General features: G+C 35.6%; 1 long non-coding RNA gene across 1 annotated transcript; it reads right to left on the minus strand.

The window, feature by feature from the left end:
• Nucleotides 1-2,530: 2,530 nt before the first annotated feature.
• Nucleotides 2,531-4,028, minus strand: LOC148782378 (uncharacterized). The gene is made up of 2 exons (XR_016053427.1): nt 3,060-4,028; nt 2,531-2,974 (listed from the first exon to the last, which is right to left on the minus strand). It is a non-coding gene; the product is annotated as an uncharacterized LOC148782378 (long non-coding RNA).
• Between the last annotated feature and the right edge of the window lie 3,157 nt (nt 4,029-7,185).

Genomic DNA, 7,185 nt, shown 5'->3' on the forward strand with positions numbered 1-7,185 from the left:
TACACGAAAAAGAAAATTTTTATTGAATGCAAAAAAAAATTATCTATCATAAATGGAATTTTTTTAAAAAAAAAAAAAAAAACCTCTACATCTACATTAGGCTTCAAAAGATTTTTACAGCAAACTGTAGGGCTACGCATACATAAGAAAATAGTATGTGTAGATCATGACAAACACAATGTTAACACTTAATCATAAAAACTCCACCATTAAAAAAAATTAGAACAAAAGAGAATATGGAACCTGGATTGCACTGATACCAATGTCAACAAAAATTAGCGGAGCTCGAGACCAACCCGAGATCAAAGAAGAGATGTCATGAGGCTGGTGATCGCAGAACCCGGATTTTTCTTGCCCTTTTGAGAAAGAGTAAATAAATTATTATTATTATTATTATTTTTTGTTCTCTCTCTAGCTTCCCTTTTTATAGGGAGAAAAAAAAGGCTTTAACGGCTGCAATCCTCCTCTCTAGCTTCGTTTTTTTTATACAGAGAAAAAAAGGGCTTTAACAGTTATATTTTCAATGGGTTTTGAATAGGATCTTCTTTAATCTTAAGAATATTCATCCAACGTTCATATGAACGTTGGTTTATGTGAACGTTGAATAACGATAGCATTCCTTCCACAATTTTATGTAAATTCACATGAGGCATGACCATACATGCCAACGTACACGAAAGATTTTCTCTCCCATGATGTGCTTCTATTCACAAAGAAACCGGTTTTCAGCATAAAAATCATAGTGGAATGGTTCCAGGAAGATGTTTTTGGATATCATTAGAATCAATGGTATTTACAGTAGGAAACCCTCCCCTACCCCCCAAAAACCCCAACGAGTACCGGATTGTTATTGGGTCGGTACTAGATTTCATTTCGATCCCTTCGCCCGCCATTTCATCATCATGGTGTTTGATTGCTTGCAGCCATTTACCTCGATCTGAGAGGCAATGTGAGTTGCTCAAGTGTCTCTCATTCTTTATCCCAATCTTCCCTTCCTACTTTTTAGATGCGGAAAAGAATTCATTATCCCAATAGGAATCACGTGCCATACACACCAAAAAGCTTAAGGGATACCATATCCCACAATATAGAAGATAAGATTGGGTCAAGAAGTTCCAAAAAACATGGCTTCAGGTTAAGAGAAAATGCCCAGGAATCGAGAGACACCAAGAAAAGGGCCAAGTGCTTGCTCATACCCCAATTTCTAACTTTGTATGAGGGAAAGAGGAATCGAATGTTTTGAAATGAAGATCTGTAGCTACATGGAATTGGGAGGAGGATGAGTGTTGAAAGGGTATGAAAATTTGAATTACTATGTGAGAGTGAAGAGACAGAGAGGGACATCCCACTCCTCAAAATCCATTTAACTGGAATATAAACATATCTAGGTCTAACGGTAAGAGTGAGAAGTGTATGGTTTCTCATTTGGGAACTTTGCTTTTCATTGAACAATTTCCTGTTCTTAGTTGTAGTAAGACCAAGTAGATAATGGTGCCATCTCAGTGGATTTTTCACAGAGAGAGAGAGAGGCCATGTGGCAAGATTTTCCAAGAGGTTTTTAGAAGAGAAAACATAGAAAGGCAGAAGAAATCAAGAGACAAACAAACATTAGAAATTGCTTCCTTCTTATTAGTGACGCAAATACGATTGTATTAGGAAAGCAAAAACCAAATTTTTATTGGGTCGTTTGGATCCTATGGTATTTAAAATCATGTATATCCAGGCTATTTGGTACAAAAACATGCTTGGCAATTTTTTTTTGGACACATAATCATGTTTTTTTCAAGCAAGAAAGGGGGCCAAAACATGGTAAACAAAATCAAGTAAAAAGTTTACCCAAAACATGACTTTGTATAAGCATGAGAAAGCGCACACAATATAATACAATTGATGATAATACTTTGTTTACACACTAAAGAGGCCCACTTTATTAAAATACAATTACTTCCACCTAAACATCCCCACAAACTAGGGGGAGAAACTACCTCAAATTTTATGTTTGAGAGAGAGAGTAATTTAAAATTTTAGAGAGAAACTAAAAAAATTGAGAGAGAGAAACTACTGAAAATTTTTAGAGAGAAATCATTCAAATATTTTTAGGGAGAGAAACAATATCAAATTTAAAGTTTGATGTGTTCTCTCTATGCCTGTTTCCAATTGTGTTCGCCAAATATAGGAAAAAAAACATGCTTAAGTAATCTTCTTTTGTAAATTATTTGCATATGTAAACAATTTTTATTTTTTAAAATAAAGCACAGCGTTCGAATAATTGGTTGTAACCGTATTGACAGGTTGTTGGAATAGTTGGTTGTAACCATGTTGACAGATTCTATATATCGGTTACCTCAATATATGGATTTCTCTCTTACCTCTATCACCTTCTCTTTTATCTCTGTTATATCGGTTACCTCAATATATGGATTTCTCTCTTACCTCTATCACCTTTTTTTTTATCTCTGTTTTGAAGGTATGATAATGTAAGGGAACAAAGAGTTACGATAATAACAAGCAATCTTCCTTCTCATGGATATAGGCAAAAAAGCAAAGCACGTAATTCTTTCCATCTTTCTATTCATCTTCTTATTTTTCTCAATATGGTACAGAGTGAAAAACATTTCGAAAAAAATTTCTGGCAAGAGAAGAGTAAAAATAACACATCTCTCTCTCTTTCATTCGTTCAATCTATTCTCTACGGAGAAGACGAAAGCCCTTTGAAAGGTCCTTCGAGTGAAATGTGTGAAAAGTGTGCTGTCAGAACTTGCTTTGATTATTATCTCCTTCAGTGCAGCTTGGCAAGCTACCCTTTGCGAGTCATCCTTACAGCGTTCTATTGCCCCTCTAAATAAAAGTATGAAGAGATGGGGGAAAACTGTCAGGCTTAAGCATGGCATTAGCACCATCATGAGTGCCAAATTTGAAGGTATTCTTGGGTTGGTAGGAATCTGCATCTTGTTCGTCCTGCGTATATCCAATGCTGAAATTGTTTGCAAGGGTGAGTGGAAACTCTGAGAAACTTGGCGAGTAGTAGAAAATTGTTAATTTGGCCCTTGACGACATACCTCCTGTTAAAAACAAGCAAGGCATCATCTCTCTCTGACACCAGGGTCTGTTAAAAACAAAGGGAAGCAAATCAACTTCTTTTGTACTGTGAAACTCTTGGCGCTTGTTGGATGGGTAGTTCTCAGATCTTGAGTTTTCAGATCATCGCCTTGCTCGCTGGATACCTCAGATCTGTAGTAGTGGCCTCTCTGTTGTGGCTTCCTATGTTTCACGCACTGCGGGTCAATTCTTCAACTACATTTTTTTTTTTCTAATCTTACTTGTGTGCTTTTGGAAAGGTCAGTAATTTTCTTTGGGCTATATTTATTTTCTTCATGGCTAAAAGTTCAAACTCAAATGAATCCAACCCAAATCTGAAAATTACTTTAGAAGTTTTAAAGAGTGGGAGCAATTATCTTTTTTGGTCCAATTCTGCATAAATGTTTATTAGTGGAAAAAGGAAGTAGCCTTACCTAACTGGGTCAAAAAAGAAGGCTCCAAACTAAATGACTCTAGTTATGAGGAATGACAAACAAACAATGACCTCATAAGGTCTTGATTGTTGAATTCTATGGAAAGAAAATTAGCCAAATGGCTTCAGTTTCTTCCTACTGCTAATGCCATTTAGAATAAAGTCAGATAATTATATGACAACTTAAATAATGCTTCCAAGATATATCAAATTATACAAGATATTATGCATTTAAAAAAGGAGGAACAATCGGTTAGAGAATTAATTGGGATTGTGAGTGGCTTGTATGATGAACTTGATTATTATCTACCTGCTACAACTGATATGAACACTCTTGAAACTCACAAGGACCAAGAAACGACCTTTGCCTTGATTTCGGCTTTAGGTCCTAACTGTGAAAGTATCAGGAGTCAGGTACTCTTAACACTTACCATGCCAGATTTTAGCACTGTTTGTTCCATTCTTTCTAGAGAAGAGACACAACGTGCTGCAATGTCAAATGATGTTAAAAATAAAAGTGATGTATCTGATCACTCTGCCTTGAAATATAAAATATTGAAGGGTCTAGAAAATCCTTACCATTTAAAAATACTTCTTCCCGTAGCAAAGGGGGGAATGGCAATCGACCTTACTGTACTGAATGCAAAAAGGAAGGACGCTCAACAGAAAATTGTTGGAAATTGCATCACTAAAAAAAAGACAATTCCAAAAAAAAATGAAAATGGTCAATCAGGCTGAGAACAATACTCAACAAACCCTTGATAAATTGTCTCAACTCCTTCAAAATTTTGGTAAGTCTTCCGTTGCATCTAATTCCCAAGGTTCCACAGTGAGCTAGGTAACTCTTCTTTACTTTCTCATTATTTATCTTCCTGGATTATTGATTTTGGTGCCACTGACCATATGACATGATATAAACAAGTTTTAACCCAATATCATACCTCTCAAAAAAAATATTCTTGTTACTATTACTAATGGGTCTATGGTTTCTATTAAAGGATGTGGAAAAGGAACATTTTTTCACAATCATCCTAATACTGATGTTCTGTACTTACCTGATTTCTCGTCAAGCCTCCTTTTTGTTAGAAAAATTACACAAAATCTTAATTGCAATGTTATTTTTTCTCCTACTAATGTCTTGTTTCAGGACCGAGCTACGAAGAGGACGATTGGTAAGGGTCAGTTGGACCGAGGTCTTTACATATAGGATGTCCATTCAAAGGTGTTGGTTTCTAATAATACGAAGGTAATAGAGAGCCAGTTGTGGCATTGGCATTTTGGTCATCCTTCAGATAGAGTATTGAGAGTTATCATTCCTTATTTGCATTTGGACTATGAAAGTTGTAGTATTGTCGGTTTGCTAAACAGACTCGTTTGCCTTTGAAGAGTTCAAGTAGGATTTCATCGACTTCTTTTAATTTGATTTATTTTGATGTTTGGGGACCTGCAACTATCCCCTCATATCGAGGACATCGTTATTTTTTAATGTTTATTGATGATCTCTCAAGAACTACTTGGGTCTATCTTTTGCAAACTAAGGATCAGGTTTTCCCAACATTTCAAAAATTCTATAAGATGATTGAAACTCAATATGGGACTTGAATCAAAATTTTACAATCTGATAACGGGACAGAATATGTTAATCATGCATTTTCTAATTTTTTTAAACAAAATGGGATCATTCATCAAACCTCATATGTGGGTACGCCACAACAACATGGGATAGGTGAACGAAAAAATAGACATCTCTTAAAGGCTGCCAGATCCCTAATGTTTCAATCTAATGTTCCAAATCGTTTTTTGAGTGATGCTGTGTTAACGGCCTGCTACCTCATTAATAGGTGGCCTAATAAATTTTTACAAGAAAAAACTCCTATTGAAGTGCTAACAAAGCAGAAGAGCTTATCATCTCACTTGAAGGTGTTTGGGTGTGTTTGTTATGCGCACAATCCTAGATCTGACAAGCTTAGCCCTAGGGGGGTACAAAAATGTATGTTCCTTGGTTATTTCCCACAAAAAAGACATATAAATGTTACGATAATATGGAGACGCATGTAATTATTTCTCGCGATATTATTTTTCAAGAAAATGAACATTATTTTCCTCACACTCAAAATGATGAGAAAAATAAGCTTTCGGGGAAAATTTATATTATATACCTCTTGTCACCAGTGAAGACTATGTTAAAACAGATACCAATCATGAAGGAACCAATGATGGAAGACACACTCAAGAAGAAAAACAACCTCAAGTCACCGACCCTTATGCAATAGCTCCTCAAGGTGCTCCTCCTATAGTGCCCATTATTGACTCTAATCACCATTGTCGCACCATTCGACCTCCAAGTAAGTTTCAAGATTTTCAAACTTACCAAGTCTCTTCAAAAGAACATCTTTGTTACCTTAGCTCTATTTCTGTCAATCAGGAACCTACTAGCTTTCATGAAACCTTTTCTCACCCTGTGTGGAAAAAGGCAATGAAAGAAGAGCTCATTGCTCTTGATAAAAATCATACATGGGAACTTGTCAAGTTACCATAAGGAAAAAAAGTTGTTGGAAATAAATGAATATAAAAAATAAAGTACAATAGTAATGGTACAATCGAGCGATAAAACGCAAGGGTGGTTGCTAAGGGGTTTACTCAAATATATGGAGAGGATTACAAGGAAACATTCGCTCCAGTTGTTAAAATGAATATTGTTATAGTTCTGCTCTCCATTGCAACCAACCTTCATTGGCCATTGTACCAACTTGATGTTAAAAATGTGTTTCTTCAATGGGATCTTGAAAAAGAAGTTTACATGAAAATTCCCCAAGGTCATCCAAAGGAAAACTCAAATATGGTTTGCAAGCTAAGAAAAGCTATCTACGGCCTAGAGCAATCGCCAAGAGCCTGGTATGCCAAATTGAGCTCTGCACTTATTTCTCAAGGTTTCTCTAGGAGCACTGCAGACTCCTCTATGTTTGTAGAAACCGGAAAACAAGGTAAAGTTGTTATTCTTGTTTATGTGGATGACATCATAGTCACTGGAAGTGATGTTCAAGGAATTTCTCTCATTAAGAAATATCTTCATCATGTTTTTTATCTAAAGGATCTAGGGAAGTTAAACTATTTTTTGGGTATTGCAGTTGCATACTCAAAAAAGGGCATTTTCCTGTCTCAAAGAAAACATACTTTGGATTTGTTAAAGGAAACTGGTAAATTAGACGTTCGTACTATTGAAACACCAGTTGAAATAAATCAAAAATTAACTCTTGATGATGGAAAATGAATCAAAGATATTTCAAGATATCAACGACTTGTGGGAAAATTAATTTACATAACCATCACTAGACTAGACATCACTCATGTTGTGGTCTAGTAAGTCAGTTCATGCATGCACCTCACACCACACACATGGAAGCTATCACTATGATATTAAAGTATCTTAAAATTTCTCTAGAAAATAGAATTTTAATAAAGAAAAATGACCATACTACTATTATGGGATATTGTGATGCTGATTGGGCAAGAGATCCTTTTGATAGGAAATCCACTACGGGATTCTGTACTTTTGTTGGAGGAAATTTAATCACTCAGATGAGTAAAAAACAAAGCGTTGTAGCTAGATCTAGTGCTGAAGCTGAATATCGGGCTATGGCTTCTGCAGCGTGTGAATTCATCTAGCTCAAGGC

Source organism: Amborella trichopoda, chromosome 4, assembly GCF_054954075.1.
Source record: "Amborella trichopoda isolate Santa Cruz 75 chromosome 4, AtrichopodaSantaCruz75HAP2 v2.0, whole genome shotgun sequence".
NCBI lineage: Eukaryota > Viridiplantae > Streptophyta > Magnoliopsida > Amborellales > Amborellaceae > Amborella > Amborella trichopoda.